Genomic DNA, 20,065 nt, shown 5'->3' with positions numbered 1-20,065 from the left:
AGATATGGGTAAGGGGATATGGAACCTATCACTCTAAGTTGCCACTGTGAATCTTACCCAAATCTATGGTGACCAAAAATCATTATCATCCAATAACTGTTTGATGGCCTAAAAGATTTGGTGGTTTCAAATTCAGTTTCTAGTGGACTGAGATCCTCAGCAAAAAAATTACTGGAATGGAACTAGTCACAGACAGACAATTTCTCTTGAACATGCATATTAAAACATTCTTTTCTGAAGATGTATCGGAGTGACTAAAAGTATTACTCATTTCACATGGATATTGGAGAAAACTGGTGTAGGATGCTAGGGTGTGGGATAACTTCAGCATTGTTGTGTTTCTCAAGAAAACACGTGGCATCAAATTTCACTTATTTGGGTTTTTATTGATGCAGGAAACTAAACTGGAAGATTTTTCAGTGCTTTTATTTGAACCCCCAAACTCCAAGCAAACCTTATGTGAACCCTAGTGAAATACTGCCCCCTCAACACACACAGCTCCCAGCGGATCTGAAGTATCACGCTCCCACCCGCCTATCCAGAGCCCTCCCAAAAGATCTCAAGTATCACCACCAGTAAACTTCCAACCTGCAATTTACATTAGGTTTTTCTGTGCAGTTTGATGGATTGATGCCCTCAGCTCTGCTCCCGTAGTCTTCAAGGGGTACAAGACTGGACTGTCTTCAAGAGTTATTACCACAAGGAAAGGGATGGATGGCAAATGACTCTGTTACCTCCAGCCCACCAAAAAGAAACTTCTGTTCCTTTCCTAGCTCAAAGCAGGCAGGCATGAAACAATTCTTCTGCTAGATAACAATGACAGTAGTGGCAACTCCACCTACCTAGGGACAATCTTGAGCATATGAGCCACCAGGCTGAATTGAGCAGCTGCGGCAGCAAATTGTTTTTTTCCTCCTCCCCTGGCCGAAAAATCACAGACCTCAATAACAGCAACCCAAGGATACTTTGCAGAAAATTTGGGAGAGAGGAAGCAGTAAACATTTTTGTTACATCCCCATCGCCAAAAACACCAATAACCAGACAGATCTGTGTTGTGTTGTTCTAGGTGACCTGTGATTGAACCCCACTGCCACTGAAATGACTATAAAGACACTGTAGGGGACAGAGGAGAGATGATGAAGACAACAGCGGCAGACTTTTGGAGTGAGAAAAATAAAAATGAATGGCTTAAACATTTTATTTACTTTTTAAAGTAGTCTTGATTTCTTATTTTTACTTTTTATAGTTATGAGTCACTATTGTATGTTTAAATCTTTTTTCTTTTCTAATTTCCATCAATATTCAGATTGATAAGTTTTCATGAATTTGTCTGAGTGAGGGTAGAATGAAATCTGAGTTAGGATTCCAGCATGAATATTGAGCAGAGTTGGCCAACCTGTGGCTCTGGAGCCACATGCAGCTCTTCAGAAGTTAATATGTGGCTCCTTCCCTTAAGCCTGCCATGCCCTCATGCCCCACGCCCCCGCCCCGAGCCTCCTGCATGCCATGAAACAGCTGATCGGGAGGGATGGAGGGATGGGGAGGCGCTGATTGACAGGGCTGCTGGTGGGTGGGAGACACTGGGAGTGTGTGGGGGAAGCTGCTGGGGATCTCTCCCATCAGCATAAACTACCTCTGCGAGATGCGGAAGCTACGTTGGCAGGAGAAACTCTCCTGCTGACATAGTGCTGTCCACACTGGCGTTTGTCAGTATAATTTATGTCATTCAGGGGTGTGAATAAGCCACACCCCCTGAGCAACATAAATTATGCAGTCAGAAACTGTAGACATAGCCTGAGTGTCACAGATAAATACAAGGTGGAACAGATTGCTTAGTAAAAGTAGACGACACCTATTTCAAGGGACCATTCAAGGTGAAGTAGTCCATTAACACTCCTTCAGTCATGGGGGAGAAGGAAGGGAAAGCAACTGGGGGAGGAGGGTTGTTAATAGTTGCAATATGCCATAAAATCAATGTCTTTACTCAGTCTGTGATTTTTAGTGTCTAGCAAACTTATGAATTAAAGTCCCAGGCTTGTCTTTTGAAGAGGCTGTACAGATTTGCGTTGAGAATGAGGATTGAGAGATCAGATATAGAGTGATCGATCTGTGAAAACTGTTCACCCACAGGTCATGTAGTCTTCTTTTATTTTTCTGTGTGAGTTCATTCAAGAGTGTAATGATTATCTGGTTTTACCGACATCGTTGTTACTGGGGTATTTAGTGCACTGAATGAGGTACACCACAGGCTGTGATAGGCATGTATAGGACCCGTGGATCTTGAAAAGTGTTTTGTGGGCAATTTGATCATCTTAGCAGTGGAGATTTGTGTAAAGGTTTGGCATCTGTTGTTCCGGCTGGGTCTGCCGTTGCTTTGAGTTGGTGTGTCCTGGTCTGTAGGGAGCTTGCTTCTGATGATGAGCTTGGAGAAGCTGGGGGGTTGTTTGAAGGCCAAAAGAGAGGGTCTAGGAAAGATTTTTTTCAGGATGTGGTTTCCATCAAGTACGGGTTACATACGTTTATCTTTGTCTATTTATATTTTTCCCAAAAGCAACAGAACAACAATATTTTTTCTGTTACCACAATTGACACTGGTTACTGCAGATATTAAGAAAATAAAAATCTGTAATCATATCTTAATATCTCGTCTCTTATTTGATTTAAATTCATGGATGCATGTACTGATGTACCAATCAGATATTCATGGCACCTGTAGTGAGATGGAGCTAAACTGAATCCATGAGAGTTACAAGAATATCAAAAAGCAGAATTGTTTGTCTCATGATTCCACAGCTCTAAATAGATGCTAATAGCAAGATGTGTGTTACTGTTAGTCTCCCAACATCACGTGAAGTAACTTGTTCTTCGTTACCTGTCCACAGGATCTACCATGAAGAGGAAATAAAGCTGGGAAACAATTAAAAAATTTAAGGAAATGTATACCCTTTTCTGAACATAGTTCTACAGATCCCGATGTTTCAACATGCTTAAGCAAGCCAATTAGATACAAAAGAGACATCTGGAAAAATCCTCATAACCCATTAATTAATGGATATCATTTGGTGGTACTTTTGGACTATAATTTCTGATATGTACCATTAGTTTAATATCATTAGAAGGAGACGGACACACCATTGGAGTACTATGTGGAGCTGGCATAATTTGACAGGGTATCAGCATAAAAAATACAGGGAAATTAAAGTGAAATCCTGATTTTCTAATGGTCTTGGGAACACCAGAAACAGATAAATACAGGGGCTGAATTTTAAAAATCTATTTTTAGGGTTCATTGATCCTACAAGGCAAACTTCAAAGTCTTTCTCCTCAACAAGACCAGCTTCTCCAGTTTTAGAGGATGCCAGCCAGTTTACGCAAAGCCAGCTGGCACTTTCTCTTCTGGATGGTACAGGTTTCCTCAAGCCTAGAGCTAGTCCTCTTCACTGCCAGTGAACTCTGCAGATATTAAAAGGGCTGTGAAAAGGGTCACCAACTAAAATGGTTTCTTTGAAGCTGGATGGTGTACAGTGTTGGCTGACAGGTGATATTGTTCTGGCATTGCATAGTCCTGGATGAGCAATGAAGAAAAAATTATGGCTAGCCTAAGGCCAGTGGTTGGTACTGACAAGGCTCACTACAAATTAACTGGTGGTTTGGGTTAAATAGAGTTCAGTAAACTGCACTACCAGGCTGCACTGTAACTAATGCTGTATATTACTTCCTAGAGGTAAAAATGTACTGGCAAATGAGATGAAAAAAGACTCTGGATCAAATTTAGCGTTGGCATAAGAAGGCACAAATCTTACTGATGTCAATAAGCCAGGGCTGTATTTAGCCTCATAAGTGGTACCATGCAGCATGTGAATATATTCAGCTGTTTGCCCATTCAAATAGAAGTGCTGTCTCACATAACCAAAGAAGAAGGCAAAACCATTTAGCAAGCTTCCAGCAACTGCACCTGCTTGAACAATTTGGACACTGCTCATTTAAAAATACACTAAGAATACTGATAAAATAGGAGGAATTGTTCAATGGAAACCAGAGTGGGGTAACAGCTTCACCAACAGCAGAGAAATCTCTCTGTCCTTCAGTATGAATCCTGAAATCACATACAAAGGCATGTTTAAAGCAAGGAGCCAATGCTGGGATGCAATTCTTGGATGACAAGAGTGAGACCATGAAACAAATGTCCATCCAATAAATGATGCTACACCAAGTGACAGTCTCACAAAGACTCATGACAAAAACAGCAAGGGGAGGAAAAAGCAACAAGAGAAAACTAATGATAAAAAGTAGCAAGAAGCCAAAACATCTTCAATGATATAACCAGTGCATAGAAGTACAGGCTTCTTGATATGAAAACCTAAAATAATCAGCCATCCCTGGGTAGGGTAACCAGACAGCAAATGTGAAAAATCGGGACGGGGTGGGGGGTAATAGGAGCCTATATAAGAAAAAGACACAAAAATTGGGACTGTCCTTATAAAATCAGGACATCTGGTCACCCTAACCCTGGGACTTCTGTCACATATGCAGAGATACAGAATATTAGCACTACATATGATAAAGAAGCATAAATAAACCCAAATCAAATCCACTAACCTGGTGGTTTTCTTATTGTCCTCCCTTCTTCCATTTCTACTTCTCTCCTTTCATCTCTGATTTTTCATTCTTTTCTGTAACTCGTGTATTCCATTTTCTCCATTCTCGCCAGTTCTCCTTTCCATTCTATTTTGTTCACTTTCCCGCTTTGTCTTTCCATTTCCCTCTTTCCTATTGATTCCCTTTCTCACTCCCAATTTCCCAGGTTCCCCTTCCTTCTTTTTTTCCCCTCAAATAACTTGATGGCTATGCTTACTCAAGTCAGTGACAAAGCTCCCATTGTCTTAAATGGCACAGGATTGGGATCAAAATCCCACATACTTGTCTTCCTCCCACAAAAGCTCTCTCCCTTCTTCAAAATGTTCCAATTCTTCCTTCTCTTCATCCCCAGAATTTCTTCTCCTTTTCTCACACCTCCTTACTCACTCTGCCTCTATATTTTCTACTGAAGTTCCCTTTTCTCCCAGATCAAGGGCTCCCTCTCTATATGTCTCCCCTTCCCTCCCACACATCAAGGTCCCTCTTCCTCCACTCTCACTCTCTCCCCATCTCTCAAGCACCCACATGCAATTCTGAAGTATTCTTCGCCCGTCATTGGATCATTAGTCCAGAGGATGAGAGGCTGTCTCAAGCAACCCCTGCTGAGCACATGCAAGTCAGCACTGGTGTCACAAGCCATCTCCTATCTCGGTTCTTGTTCAGTGCTAGCGAATCCACTCTGCCTTCTGTACTCTTCAGTGAGGATAGGTCTACACTACAGACTTACACTGGTATAATTACATGACTGAGGGGTGTGAAAAATCTACAGCCCTGAGTGATGTACTTATTCTGAGTTAGACCCCGGTGTAGACAGCGCTACACTGGTGGGAAAGATTCTCCCACCGACACAGCTACTGCCTTTTGTGAAGGTGGATTAACTAACCTGACAGAAGAAGCTCTCCTGTCAGCATAGGAGCCTCTTCACTTAAGCACTACAGTGGCGCAGATGTCTCGGTGCAGTTGCACCAATGAAGCATTTTAAGTAGGGGCATTGCCAGCAGATTGAGGGACGTGATCATTGCCCTCTATTCGACATTGGTGAGGCCTCATCTGGAGTACTGTGTCCAGTTTTGGGCCCCACACTACAAGAAGGATGTGAAAAAATTGGAAAGAGTCCAGCGGAGGGCAACAAAAATGATTAGGGGATTGGAACACATGACTTATGAGGAGAAGTTGAGGGAACTGGGATTGTTTAGTCTGCGGAAGAGAAGAATGAGGGGGGGAGGGGATTTGATAGCTGCTTTCAACTATCTGAAAGGGGGTTCCAAAGAGGATGGATCTAGACTGTTCTCAGTGGTAGCAGATGACAGAAAAAGGAGTAATGGTCTCAAGTTGCAGTGGGGGAGGTTTAGGCTGGATATTAGGAAAACCTTTTTCACTAGGAGGGTGGTGAAGCACTGGAATGGGTTACCTAGGGAGGTGGTGGCGGTTTTTAAGGTCAGGCTTGACAAACCCTGGCTGGGATGATTTAGTTGGGGATTGGTCCTGTTTTGAGCAGGGGGTTGGACTAGATGACTTTCTGAGGTCCCTTCCAACCCTGATATTCTATGATTCTAAGTATAGATCTGCCCTGAGACCAAAAAATAAAAATAATTAAAAAAATGAGTACAGTGATTGTGGGAAAGCTGATGACAAGGAGAACAAGAAGAGGAGGCTGTCATCAACTGGTTTCTTAGCAGTCAGATCAGTGCCCTCTACTCTAGTGGTAGCAGCAGGCACAGATTAAACAAACCCGAGAAAACACTATTCCCATAGAATAATTTAAATGGAATGTGGAGGTAATAGTGGGACAATCCTAGGAAACACATGACAGTTGGCAAGCCTGGGAATTTTTTTGTGTGTGAGCTGCTATGTAAATGTGTAGTTGCTATAGTAATTTCATAAGAGTTTCTGAATAGTTTAAGTTTGACAAATACTGCTGCAGAGTTTGGAATAATTTGTCAGCACTTTTATTGTTCATGCTCCTTTTGGGTATATAATGGAAAAGTGGGGTTACTTGGACACGAGGAAACTGGAATAATGGATCTTTAGAGAATTAATACATGTGTTTCATATTGTAGTCCAAACAAAACAGTCCTGTGTAAACAGCATAAACAGTAATTTTCTAAAAAAGAAAAAACAGAACAGCCGTGTTAGTCTGTATTTGCAAAAAGAAAAGGAGTACTTGTGGCACCTTAGAGACTAACCAATTTATTTGAGCATAAGCTTTCGTGATCTACAGCTCACTTCATCGATGAAGTAAGGTGCCACAAGTACTCCTTTTCTTTTTTTTAAACATATATTTTTTAATCAAAATCTCTTTAAAAGTTTTTGGGAAAAAATTACAGAATTATGGTAAGTATTTAAATTATATTCACCTATTTCTAGATTAATGTTAAATAAGCAGTAAAACGGATGGATAAAATTATTGGTAATCTCTTTAGCCATTCATTTGATAAGCCATAGAGTAATGAGCTGTTAAAACTATACTGATAGCTTTTTAAAAATGTTAACACAACTTTTCTGCTGAGTATGTATTTGTAATGTTTTCTTGCACATCCCATGTTGTCAAATTTGGAGGGTGAGAAAATGTGAAGAGACAAAAGCAAAAACAAATATTGATGGATAAACGTACCAGATATAGTTATCTATATAGTTTATAGTGCAGATGACATTAAACTGGGAGGAGAGGTAGATACGCTGGAGGGTAGGGATAGGATACAGAGTGACCTAGACAAATTAGAGGATTGGGCCAAAAGAAATCTGATGAGGTTCAACAAGGACAAGTACAGAGTCCTGCACTTAGGACGAAAGAATCCCATGCACCACTACAGACTAGGGACCGAATGGCTCGGCAGCAGTTCTGCAGAAAAGGACCTAGGGGTTACAGCGGACGAGAAGCTGGATATGAGTCAACAGTGTGCCATTGTTGCCAAGAAGGCCAATGACATTTTGGGATGTATAAGTACGGGCACTGCCAGCAGATCGAGGGACGTGATCGCTCCCTTCTATTCGACATTGGTGAGGCCTCATCTGGAGTACTGTGTCCAGTTTTGGGGCCCACACTACAAGAAGGATGTGGAAAAACTGGAAAGAGTCCAGCGGAGGGCAACAAAAATGATTAGGGGATTGGAACACATGACTTATGAGGAGACGCTGAAGGAACTGGGATTGTTTAGTATGCAGAAGAGAAGAATGAGGGGGGATTTGATAGCTTCTTTCAACTACCTGAAAGGGGGTTCCAAAGAGGATGGATCTAGACTGTTCTCAGTGGTAGCTGATGACAGAACAAGGAGTAATGGTCTCAAGTTGCGGTGGGGGAGGTATAGGTTGGATATTAGGAAAAACTTTTTCACTAGGAGGGTGGTGAAACACTGGAATGTGTTACCTAAGGAGGTGGTGGAATCTCCTTCCTTAGAAGTTTTTAAGGTCAGGCTTGACAAATCCCTGGCTGGGATGATTTAGTTGGGGATTGGTCCTGCTTTGAGCAGGGGGTTGGACTAGATGACCTCCTGAGGTCCCTTCCAACCCTGATATTCTATGATTCTATGCTTTGGCTAGTAAGTTCTAGGGCCTGATTAACCACAGTGTTACTCCAGTTTCATCATTGTCAGATGTCTGGCATTCAAAGCACGTCCATAAAAGCTCAGCTGTCTTGGTCTGGGCATTTTCATATCGTCGACTCAAGAATACCCAAGGCCATATATTATGGTTAGCTAAATCTAGGCGCCCATTCTCATGGTGGCCCATACAAATGATATAGACACACTGAAGTCAAACTTGAAAGCATGTCAAATTGACCTCAGCAACTGGGAAACAACAGCCCACAACAGAGCAAGGTGGTGACAGATTTGCCATATCACCGGTAACCACGTTCAAGCAAGGTGCATTAATGCCTTATGTGAAAAACATGAACAGGACAAAGGATAGATATGACAGCCTGCAATGGTCGTGGACAATCTTGTCTGTCTCACCATGTTTGCAGTTTTCGCAGTAGTCTCATCTCACGTATATGGGTTCACATATAGGGTTTGCTGAATTCTCATACATCAACATCAATGTGAGATTCCATCATCCAGCTTTCATGATTTCAGTGGGAGTTGAACTTGCATGACACTGGAACAATACTATTCTGAATCAGGACCCCAAACTGATGCCTGTTTTTTCAAAGCTAACTTTTTCTTCTCAAACTTGTATCTCACTTTTTAAAAGCTCATTTCCAATCAAGGGATGTTTCACTGGAAATTTCTGGATTTGATTAAAAAAATTTAACTTTTTCTGATGAAATACGTTTCTGCGCATTTAACCCACATTGGATTTTTCATCAACTGAAACAAATATGCATTCGAAGCTGAAAAACACATTGCCCAGGGTGAGAGCCTCACTCCTGCTCTGGCCTCTTTACATTAAGTAAAAGGACTGGCATGGTTCAAAAAGACTTTAAAATCCACAGTTCTGGCCCCGGGAGGATTCCATAAGGCTGGCTTCCAAGGACCACCCACAAGCCCTGGTGCAGGGTAAACTGGGAAGTGAGAGGTGTGTGTCCATGCTGGGCTGTATCACACAGAACTGCAGAGATTCTGAGTAGTGCTGCCACGAACAGGGCAGCCTGGGGAAGCTGGCAAGACTATTAAGTTGAACTCAGAGGCAGCTCCAGACCCTGGAGCAGCCCAGGATCAGGGAGGTACAAAGGTGACTTAAAACCACCTTAGTATCCCCTCTCCCAGGCTGCAATTCTTACAAGATGTGAGAATCTTACCCATCCTGTCTACATGCAACCAAGTGTTTGCATGCACACACATAATCAATTAAGCACTTATCTGCCCATGTCTTGTGAAAATACCCGATTTGTGCAAACACATTTCACTGCATATGCACAATTGCTCTACCTCGGGACGGTGGATATCATAGGCTGGGGGAGGCTGTGCCTCCCCAAACACCCTGGTGTGGCCCCGCCTATGATCTGCCCCCAGACTGCCTCCTGCAGTTCCCGGTGCGATGCCCTGGCCCACGCCGGCTGGGGCTGGCCGACCTGCCGCAGGACTTGGGGCGGCTGGCGCTGGGGCCATGGCCACCTTGCGCTCTGGGCCTGGGACTAAACAGGTGGATGGGTGCATGCACACCTGAAATGGAGTACCCAGAAAGACACTACTCGAAGAAATTCAGCTTCCAGCTCCTGGATCTGGTTATGCGTTTTGCAGCACAATAAAAAAGCCCCCAACCATCATATTTCTTTGCCAGGTGTAAGTATCTATACACCGTGCTCAAATCACTTCTCAACTTTCTTTTTGACAAACTGAATAAGTTGAACTCCTTCAGCTTCACATTGTTAGTGTAAGCAGTGTCAGGATGAGCTCCACCCTGACATCTGGTGGTGAGGTGTGGCAAGTTGTGGAAAAGAACTTCAGGGGCCGATCTCATTTGCATAGGCACACCCACCACGCCTAGAATGAGACCATAGCTGCCCAAATGGTCACTTTGGCTGCTGTGGGATCCCCAGTGTCTCTGTTATTGGGGCAGGAAGAATAAATTGTTATTACCCTGATTATGGGAACTGTGCTTGGAACTGTACGTGGCCTTTTGTTATGATGGAGGGATTCACCATCATCTAAGTAGCACTCGCTAGGCAAGGGTCATGGGTTCCAAAACTGTGTGAAGGGAGAGAGGCTGGGGACAAGTATTAATACTTGGTGGCATGGGCCCCTTGGTGAGGGCCTTACATGCTAATTGCACTTCCTCCTCTCTCCACTGTGGAATATCAGAGCTAATTTTGATTTCATTAGAAGTCTAGTTATAGGCTGCTGAGCTCACTTTGGGCTGACAGTGCACCAGCACTGGGGCTCCCCTATTATAAGCTGAATTCACCTAAGTGCTGAAATCACTGAGTGTTGTGTTAAGTAGTGGGGGAGCCTGAAGATATATTGTGGAGCAGTTTGCGGGACGGCTGGCGAAGCAGTTCGACACGGAGCAGTGTGTGGATGGCAGGAGTTGCTTGTGGGCCGTGGAGCTGAGCGAAGGAGTTTGTGGGGCGGCTGGCGGAGCGGAGCGCAGCTGAGCGAAGGAGTTCGTGGGGCGGCTGGCGGAGCGGAGCGCAGCTGAGCGAAGGAGTTCGTGGGGTGGCTGGTGGAGCGGAGTGCAGCTGCGCGAAGGAGTTTTGTGGGGCGGCTGGCGGAGCGGAGCGGAGCGCCGCTATGGAGCTATGGGGCGGTCAGCTTCAGATCACGTAAGGTGCCTCTTACCCCCGTCCCATTTCCACCCAGGTTGGGAGGTAAAGCTCCGCCGATAAACTTTCGAACTCTGGGGCTGCCCTGACCAGGGACAGAGACTTTTGGGGCATTGGACTTTTGGGGTTGCTGGACTCAAGAACCAAAGGGAAAAGGGCATGCCCCAATTTGCCTGGGGTGGGGTTGTTTTTGCTCATGGGTTGTGTTATGAATCCGGTTGGTGGTGTTTCTCCAACATAATGCCACATTGTTTCTCTCTGTTATTAAAAGACTTTTGCTACACTCAGACTATGTGCTTGCGAGAGGGGAAGTATTGCCTCTTGGAGGCGCCCAGCGGGGGTGGTATATATTTGTCCCAGGTCACTGGGTGGGGGCTCGAGCCGGTTTGCATTGTGTTATTGGAATGGAACCCCTAGATATTGAACCCGGCCCTTGTTGCTGCCAACTCTGACGGGCAGAAGGGTTACATTAGGTTTGTTTTCAAGCCCCTGATTATTTTTTACCCCACCTCTGAACACTCTTCAGTATTTCCACATCATTCTTGAAGGATGTAAGAGCCTGATACAGTATTCTAATCATAGTCTTACAATACTGTGTACAGAGGCAAGTTCACTGTCCTCTTAAACTACAGATCAGGGCTTCACTTTCCAGTGATTAGGTGACAGAGTGTATAAAGCTGCTGAAATCCTCACAACCCTTTACCAGTTGACCCGAAATAGCACTTCCCACATCACCATCAGCTGTGGCAAGAGGCTTTCCAAAACACAGACAGTAGACCTGATCCTGCTCACATCGAAATGAACAGGAAACCACTGACTACAATGGGAGCAGGACTGAACTTATTCTTGATGGGATATCCCCATAATTAAGCTGCTGAAACACACAAACTAATTTAAGCACGTACAGTATTTTCATACAATCACCGCAGCAGCAGTAAACTGCAAAGAATTTTAGGGATCTACTGACTCAGAAATAGATTACAAGTATTAACTTAAGTTACAAGCATACAAATAAGTTACAAGCATACAAACATTTGATGTCAGGAAACAGGTTCTGGTGACACATTGATTACGGTAGAGATAGGAAACACTTAAGTTCAAAACTTCAAATGTGATATGCATTTGATTTTTTTCCCTTTTATCATTTTAATGATATACTAATGTTCTGAGATGTCAAAATAACTGTAAAAATCATAAATATGAGGTAAGGGACTATTCCAACAACATGAAAAATTCTAGTTCAGAAATGACAAAGAATATAAAGCTGTCATCACACATTTGCAACAAGCACATAAACAGAAAAATATATGCTGTAAAATCACTCATTTTAAGTATGAATCTTCAAGTAAAGTTAGAAGATTACCTTCATTTTATCTAATTCATCCTGCAACATTTACAGGATGAAACATACAGAGCCATGTAGCATATTAGAACATAAGAATGGGTCAGCCTAATGGTCCTTCTAGCCCAGCATCCTGTCTTCCAACAGCGACCAATGCCACATGCTTCAGTTCAGAGGGAACGAACAGAATGACCGCACCACACCTTTAAGCGGGAGTGGGAGTGAGGGAATGGGGGATTTGGCTGGCTGGCTGAATGAAGGGAACTGTTCTTTATGGCCAGAGGGTGGGAGATGAAAACTGTTGTAAAGGGGTCAGCATGGTCACTGACTCATCACCTAGGAATGAAGGGTTTCCAAGGGGCAGCCCTGTGCTTGAAGCCTCCCTTTTAGCAGGCTGAGGCAGGACCCACCCTCCCTCCCCTTTAGGTGGTAAAATACCAGGTTTGGACAAGACCTGCTATGGGCATTGCATTGGCTGCCTCTTTTTTAGGGAGGTTGGGAAGGAATTTTTCCTTTACTACCAGATTGGCCTAGGTGCAGTTTTTTTTTTTTCACTTTCCCCACAGTGTGTTCAGGAAGGGCTTTGATCATGCGTGCCAGGAAGGGTAGTAGGCAGTATGTCGCAACTCATTATTTATGTGTAGGGTGGATGTCCAGTGCAGGTACTCCATAGGAAAAAGTGATACAGTGACTGGATAAATGGCTTGGAAAAGGACTTAAAAGTGCTGTTCGTTAAAGGAATGAATGGGAAGTGGTTGGGGACTCCTATGATTGGTATGGCAGGGAGCCAACTCCCCATTCTTTAGCCCACCTTAACCCTCCTGCGAGGGGGGGGGTGGATGGTAAGGTCCCGGCAATGGATTTGCTGGAGGAACCTGAATGGAATAAACATGGGGTTACCTGCACTGTACACTTTTATCTGCCGGGTAGTCCCAGACGTTTCATAATAAAGTTGTGGCCTGATTAAACCCATGTCAAATGTCTTCTGTCCTTCTTTTGGTATAGCCAGACAACAGGCAATCATTGAGTAATTTATCCCATTATCTACTCCCAGCTTCTCACAGTCAGAGGCTATGGACACCCAGAGCATGGGGTTGCATCCCTGACCATCTTGGCTAGTGGCCATTGATGGACCTATCCTCCATGAATTTATCTAATTCTTTTTTTAATCCTCTTATATTTTGGTCTTCACCACATCCTCTGTTAATAAGTTTCATAGGTTGACCATGTGTTGTGTGAAGTATTTTCTTCATTTTTGTACACTTACAGCAATTTCAGTATCATATTGGCCCAGTATATCTTTATTACCTTAAACTTTTTATATAACATCTCTTGCACTAGTGTGCATTTTAATAAGTCTGTCACTACACACATATAAAAGATTAAATATGGTTTTTTGGGGGGAAAATAAATTACCTCGATAGTCATTTATTACACCTTGCACACCATTTCTTAGAGAAACACAATTAAAACCTCTAATCTGGCAATGAACCATGCATGTTTTTAACTATATGTATAAGAGTAATTCTAATGACTACTCAATAATATAAACTTGAAGTATGTGCATAACTCTTTGCAGAACTGGGGCCACAGAGTTGTATTAACAATTCTAATGATTTCTTATTTTGTTGGGCTTGTAGCACCTTAGAGACTAATTTATTTGAGCATAAGCTTTTGTGGGCTACAGCCCACTTCATCAGATACACAGCATCTATGAAGTGGGCTGAAGCCGACCAAAGCTTATGCTCAAATAAATCTGTTAGTCTCTAAGGTGCCGCAAGTACTCCTGTTCTTTTTCCAGATACAGATTAACATGGCTGCTACTCTGAAACCTGTTATTTTGTTGTGTTTCTTATGTAGAATTTTGCCGTTTAAAGGTTTTCATTGAATCTATCCTGCAATTCTCTTAATGAAGTTCAAATATTATTTCATAGAGTATTGGATCTACTTTCTTTGAACTACTGTAAACTGTTTAATTTCCCATTAAAAATTGTATTTAGAGTGTAGACATGTGCACTACTGATTCAGCTATTTCTAAATAGATTCAAAACTGATTTTTTTCATATGCTGACATAAACATGGCGGCCAGTTTTCTGGCACTATGTATTTAATTGCATTAAAAAGTAATAGTGCAATTTAGTAAGAGGAAATTAATGAAGCAATGCTGGTAATGACAAAATTACTGAAATATTAACATAATAATTACTGTACACTCATAAAAAGAAAAGGAGGACTTGTGGCACCTTAGAGACTAACACATTTATTTGAGCATGAAAGCTTATGCTCAAATAAATTTGTTAGTCTCTAAGGTGCCACAAGTCCTCCTTTTCTTTCTGCGGATACAGACTAACATGGCTGCTACTCTGAAACCTGGACACTCATATATGCTTATCGCTATCACTCGTACCATGCTTTCTCTGTAATATGTTTAACTACATTTTTTGTGTACTGTTCTTACAATTGATAGTGATGAATTCTGGCATACAAAAAGGAGTACACACACTAATACAAGATGCTATACGTTTGTATCTAAGTGCCTGATCCAATTCAAACTGATATCAGTGAGAGTTTTACCATTGACTTCAATAGCAGCAAGACTGGTTCCTAAGATACTGACTCCGCCACTGGATCTTAATTGCAGGATCTGGACATAAGTATGTGCAAGAGTATTACCTTAAATATTACATTATTAGAGCACACAGCACATTAATACACAAAATCGGTGGCAACGTCTGTGTAAAAAATTACTGAGCCATGTGATAAACTGCAGGCATCTTTGACAGCCTCATCCTCATTCTGCCCTCTAATCCAGTTCCCCTAGGACTACTTTTAACTTTCCAAATGTATCAGTAGCTGGTATTATTTGGGTCTGAGGTACAAAGATGAGCAGTGTTCATTGTTGTACAATTTATGCCCTTAAGGCCCAATATCTTGTATCTGGGCTACAACAGGAACTTTCCAGTGGGACAGCCACTACTGCTAGCCCTGGCAGATGCTCAGATATAGGCTCTTAAAATCATTGTCCTGGACATGCAGAAATAAAGACCTGATGCAAGGGATGTGGTTGAATTAGGCTGGAAATTTATTAACTTAACTCATCTGGGAACTAACTGTCAGGAACTCATTTAGGGCAAGTCATCATTTCTTCCTTAATCATCTGCACCTGGTGAAGGGCTGCTATCAGCTCCCCAGCCTGTTGGTGGGACTCTACTGCCTTCCCCTTGGATGTGGGTTAAGGGGCTGTACCAGACATTAGGAGCGCCAACCTCATTCCCCAGCTTAGCTTCCCCTTAAATTCACTGCCAACTCTGGTTTATCACGGAACCAGACACCCTATGGAACAAGTGTCTGCACTGGACACCTGTCACCTGCTAAGTTATGACATCTTGAACCTAATCTTCTGGCCTACCCCACTGAGTCCCTGAGTTGCTGTGTGGCAGGCAAAGAAACCTGACCCGAGCCAGCCAATCTGGTTGTGAGAGAAAAAAATTCCTCCTCTGTCCCAAATAACACAACTAAAGCAATGTCTGCAGCAATCAAAAACAACAACAACAACAACCCTAGTTTTATGCTAATCCCAGGGATGGAAGGGTAAGACCTGCTAACCACATGGGAGAGGGACTCAGGCTGGAGGGGCAGGGTTTATATACCCTCTCCCAGGTCCACAGGGGCAAACGGCTTACCTGAATCCCCCCTGGCCTGCACAACAGCTCACTTGATGCCTTCCCCTACCTCTCTCCTAGCCAGCCCCATCCCAATTCCTGAGGAAGGGGGGACCCTTTCCCACCAGTCTATATAAAACCTTCTCCCACCCCCTGCTTTGAGTTTGCAGGGCTTGTACTGTATTATAATGCAAACGTGAATACTATTTTAGGTAATTTTAAGGGGCTTTGTATTGTGTATTAGTTCCCTCTGACAACTGGACTCAATTCCAGGATGGTATAGAGGGTATAGAAGAAATTGTAAAGACAAGAAAAATAGAATGATACAAAGTAAATGGTGAGTCTGAAGTACTGGGAGAGTGAAGGGATAAGCAGTTTAGTACCAGAATCTAAATTGTTAGCCCCTCAGTGAAGGGACTGTGGCTGTTATTCTCTCTATAACCCCCCATAAATGCTATACAAATGTTAAATAAAGGTAACAAGTTGGAAGAAATTAGAGAAGGATTGTAGGGAAAGGAGGAAGATGGATTCAGGAGCAGACAGGGACACAAAATACATGGATAACGGCTGGTATCAGTTAGTTAGTGTGGCAGGTGAACAGATAACAGATTGGCAAATTAACTATTCTTTTGGGCAGAGTCAGAGGGCACTTACATACTTTTTTTTCTTTGCCCAGGAATGAAGCCACAGCCATTCGCTATTGGGACTGATGAATGGCAACCTCATTTCAATGACCAAAGCCACACGCTAAGATAGTTTGCTTAATGAACCATATCCTGATGTAATTTTCACCACAGTTTATGTATGAAAGCATGAAACCACACTTTTCTTGTTTCAGATGTAAGGGTTTGAAGGATGCAACACCACATTTCTGCTAATACTTAATAAGACGATGACACAAGGCCTGATTTTCAGAAGAGGAGAACTGATGCCACTCAGAGCTTTTCTGAAAAACCATGTCCATAATCATTGGCAGATTCATGCTGTTTTACTCCACTAGGCATTGTTTATGAAAGAGGTTTCAGGACAAGTCAAATTTACAACTCTTGTAGTAATGTGCAACACAGGAGTGAAGCTTTAAAATAGCCTTACTGCACAACTTGCCAGCTGTGGAGATCCATTATGGTTAATAAAGCAGCGCATTGGTAATGTTTGGAAATCCCAGGTGATAGACAAATGTATTTCTATAACCATCAAGATGTTGTTCTGCCTTCTCTGTACCAAGAATGTCAAAATTTAAATGTTTAAAATTTAACATTAAGGGTTATGAAATCCCATAATATAATCAGTGATTTAAAACTTTGGGACACCATAAATATAGTACTGCCACTCCATTAAGATCCTGTTTCTGTAGAATTTAGACAAAACATCCCTGCAAGATCACCAACTGTAGCTTAGCCTACATACTGGTGAAAATGTGTATTATTACACTAGAGGTTAAAATGACAATTATAAACACAGTTATACCTAAAAATTCAAAGTTCATTTTTTGAAAATGGCATGCAAATCACTTTGCTAGACTGGTAACAGTTATGGTCACCATAAGTCTATCTGGTTGTACACACTGCATAACTAGTTATATTAACACCCTGAGAATTTCTGAGCAACTATAGTTTGTGTATCTTCAAAACTTTGAGGCTGGCTGTTTTTATTTAGTTATTTCTGAGCTTTTACTCACACAGTCTTTCTATAGATCTTATTCACAAATTCATTTTTACTGTGTTTCAGAGTTTCTGCTCCGTGTACTAAGGCATTATGAAAGATACACAAACCCTAATGTTAAAGTAGCAGCAATATATATATCCCATATGCAACAGCCTATGTGTTAAAGAGAAAAACAAATGCTTGACATATTTAAGGATGCACTTTTAGTTTAACTATTTATGAACAGTACAAAGATAGCCTAAAGTGTTTATATACATACCAGAATACAGATGATAGCCTTGTTTAAACAAAACAATTAGAATCACGTCTTCATGGTATTAGTATTATTTCCTGACATTGTTTATTGCTGCAAGGCTAAGACAGTTATCAGTCTGGGTTAATTCTTTAGCTGCCAAATTTTACAGAGGGGTCATATAGTGAAATGTAATGGAGATGCCAGAGAAGCTACACATCACAAGGTGAACACATATGGGGCTGAGTCTGCAACTGGATCTACACTGGAATAGAGCTCCACTGAATAATGGTCTTTGATTACATGTAAGTATATAGTGATTTTCTTGATCTGATATATTTATCACTGTAAGGCTTAGTTCATGAATGATCTCAAAAATTAACACTTTATATTTTATATAGCTATATAAGCACAAACACCCTGTTGATTTGTATATATCTGTATATATCTATATCCATGCCCCTTTGTTTTCAGTTTAAACCAATTTTTACCGAAAAAATTCTGGGATTTACAAAAAGTATTATTAGTTTTTTTCTGATTTTCACCTTATTTTGTTTAATTCAAATAGATAAAAAATAACTTGTTTTAATAGGAAAATACAATACATTGCATGAGATATATGTATTATGATACTGCATTAGTCTGTGTGTATATGCAAAGCTGCCAGTTGAAGTAAGGCTATGTATTAGTCTAGAAAATACACACAATAAACAAACAGGCACACACGCAAACTCTGAAGTGCATGTGCATCTGAACATACTCATGAATCTCATGCCCACCATGTACACATTTCAAGCTGTTAGCAGATAACAGTTTAAAGATCTGACACACTAAAATGAGAAGAAAATGAAAATCTGTATCAGAATACATTTCAGAACACAAGGAAGTATTCAGAAGTTCTTAAAAAACAAAAACAGGAGAAAAGGATGAAGTTGAGTGTATGCGCTGCAAAGGGTGTGGCCCAATTATTAAATGTAAATATTTATAGGCTAATAGTTCTAAGTCTAAAATACTAAACTGTTTATTCAAATGAAAAGTTTTATTTGGGGATCAGAGATATATTGCTTTCTTAAACTCTGAGGTGGCATTGTGTTTTGAGTTCTGTTTCAGTTCTGCAGCAAACCTCATTGAATTTCATTCAAAGCATTAATCTACTGATTCATCTACTGCCCTTCCGTTCACCAAAATAAACCTTGATATTTACCCAGAAAAATTATTAATAGTTTTTTCCACTGATTTTCACCTGTTTTTATTGTAATAATTCCTGTGAAAAATTAAATAAAACCAAAACCAAAAGGCCCTATTTATATCTTATGTGGTTTGTAAGGTCATTCATGAACTCAGCTTTGCAATGACAAATACATTAGGTCATGAAATTCTTCTCTTCTTTTGGGATTAAATGAAGCTAAGATTCACTGTAATTATTACAGACGAGTTTGCCCTTGAGGTTACTGCCTCCCAAATTTTGTACAGGTTCTCCCAATAATCCTACCTCCTTAGAGAATTCTTTGCAATTATTTTGCATGATTAAAATTATTCTTGCTGTGTTTTAGTAATCTGTGGCCAACTTAATTTTTTTTTCATTCATACAGATTTGGTCAAACAGAATAAATTGCGTGCACCCAATTTATTTTACTATGTGATTTCCACATCTAGTTGACAGCTATGCCCACCCTTTATGGTATGTTAGAATTTGATATATATAGGAATTCAAGATAACCATGGGATGATTTCAATATACATTTTTCCACTCAGGCAGCTTCTAGATCCTATTGAATATGATATGGTATAGCATCCATTACTGGATAGTTAATACAGCAATACAGTTACTGGAAGTTACTGGATAGTTAATACAGCAAGTACATCTGAACTCTAGCAATTTTTAAGATAACTATGGGTCTGAATTTTGATGGAGGCAATGCACTGAGATTGCCCCTATCAGTGTTAGAATGATATGTTTGCAGGACAGATATCTGAAGGGAGGGAGCTTTCATCTTTGCTGGTGTTAGATGTAACTACAACTTTTCAGCTGCTGTTCACCTTAGCTTTGCAGTTCATTGCATCCCACCCAAGGAAAGAGGCTGGGTATGCTCAGCAATTTTTTTTTAGCTCTTTGGGGTCACATAGAAGAAAATATTATCATTAATATAAAAGGTTACCACACACTTATGGCTCATATTCTAAACACAGGAGTAAATTCATTTACCTCAACTCTGCTATATGTGTGTATTTATGATATATATAACGTGATGAGACAGTTGGATGGTTTCATTGAGTTTGGGATTGCTACACTATTCATACATGATGAAACCATGTGCAGGCAA

The 20,065-nt window shown here is 41.3% G+C and overlaps 1 protein-coding gene across 10 annotated transcripts in view; it reads right to left on the bottom strand.

Annotated features, from left to right (window-relative positions):
* Positions 1-20,065, bottom strand: part of FOXP2 (forkhead box P2) — a gene marked incomplete at its 3' end in the record, with an annotated part of 555,064 nt that overhangs the window by 81,575 nt on the left and 453,424 nt on the right. The window lies entirely within an intron of this gene.

Source organism: Lepidochelys olivacea (genome assembly GCF_965140295.1).
Source record: "Lepidochelys olivacea isolate rLepOli2 genome assembly, chromosome: 1".
Taxonomy (NCBI): Eukaryota; Metazoa; Chordata; order Testudines; family Cheloniidae; genus Lepidochelys; species Lepidochelys olivacea.
Note: the sequence above shows the minus strand (reverse complement) of the source record. Positions and strands in the feature narration are given on the sequence as shown.